This window comes from Psammomys obesus, unplaced genomic scaffold (genome assembly GCF_907164565.1).
Source record: "Psammomys obesus unplaced genomic scaffold, mPsaObe1.curated_primary_1811, whole genome shotgun sequence".
Classification (NCBI taxonomy): domain Eukaryota; kingdom Metazoa; phylum Chordata; class Mammalia; order Rodentia; family Muridae; genus Psammomys; species Psammomys obesus.
Window position 1 is genome coordinate 3,277,249 of NW_026590715.1, and position 1,251 is coordinate 3,278,499.

General features: G+C 47.6%; 1 non-coding gene across 1 annotated transcript; it reads right to left on the bottom strand.

The window, feature by feature from the left end:
• Positions 1-228: 228 nt before the first annotated feature.
• LOC129678106 (small nucleolar RNA SNORA70) lies at positions 229-367 on the bottom strand. The gene has a single exon (XR_008720320.1). It is a non-coding gene; the product is annotated as a small nucleolar RNA SNORA70 (small nucleolar RNA).
• Between the last annotated feature and the right edge of the window lie 884 nt (positions 368-1,251).

Here is a 1,251-nt window from a genome sequence, read left to right on the forward strand (position 1 = left end):
GGGCTTTATTACATGATTTAACTTCTGGCTGCCAGGGGGCGCAAACTTGGCTTTACCTAGGTCCTATGTGTTCCTTATTCCGAAGCATGATTCAGATGGATCATGATGACTGGACCAGTGTGAACCCTGGCCAGTGTGACCTGGGGCTTTGCTAAGGCACCATGCCTACCTGTGTGGATCCTCGATAAGAGACAGCATTGAAATCAGAGATTTGAATAACTGCCAGAAAATTGTCTCCAAGGTCCCTTATCGCAACCCATATAAGGCAACAGGGTGAATTCACTCTTAGGAGCCTGCTGTTTGCAACCATTGCACACTAGGCCCCGATGAGGAATGGGACCTACCTGGTCAACTTAATTGACTGCATATTTACCTTATCTTTTAAGACACAGCCTCTGTACTCTGCCTAAAGTTTGGCTATGAGTATCAACATCTGCCTTGATACCCTGCCGGGTAGAGCCTTTCAGAGGCCCTCTGTGGTAGGCTCCTGTCCTGTTCCCTGTTTTCTCCCTCCTCCTATGCCCATCCTCTATGCCTTTCTGAATGGGGACTGAGCATCTTAGCCAGAGTCCTCCTTCCTGATTAGCTTCCTTAGGTGTACAGATTTTAATATGTTTATCCTATATCATATATCTAGTATCCACTTATGAGTATATACCCTGTGTGTCTTTCTGCTTCTGGGATACCTCACTCAGGATGATCTTTTCCAGTTCCCACCATTTACCTGCAAATTTCATGATTTCCTTATGGAAGAAGTAGGAGATAGTAACACCCAGAAAGGACAGGAGCTCCACAATGACAGCGACAGATCCTAAAAGCCTGGGAATATGGTTCTTTTCTGAAACTGATACTCCAGCCAAGGACCACTCATGGAGTTGGCCTGGAACCCCTGCACAGAGGTAGCCTATGGCAGTTCAGTATCCAAGTGGCCTACACTGTAATGGGGACAGGGACTGTCTGTGACCTGAACTGATTGGCCTGCTCTTTGATCACCTCCCCCTGAGGGGGGAGCAGTCTTACCAGGCCACAGAAGAAGACAATGCAGCCACTCCTGATGAGACCTGATAAACTAGGGTCAGAGGGAAGGGGAGGAAGACCTCCCTTTTCAGTGGCCTGGGAGAGGGACACAGGTGGGGAAGAAGGAGGTTGGGATTGGGAGGGGAGGAGGGCGGAAAGTACGGGGGGATATAAAGTGAATAAACTATAATTAATAAAAAATTTTAAAAAAGACACAGCCTCTCAGTCAACATG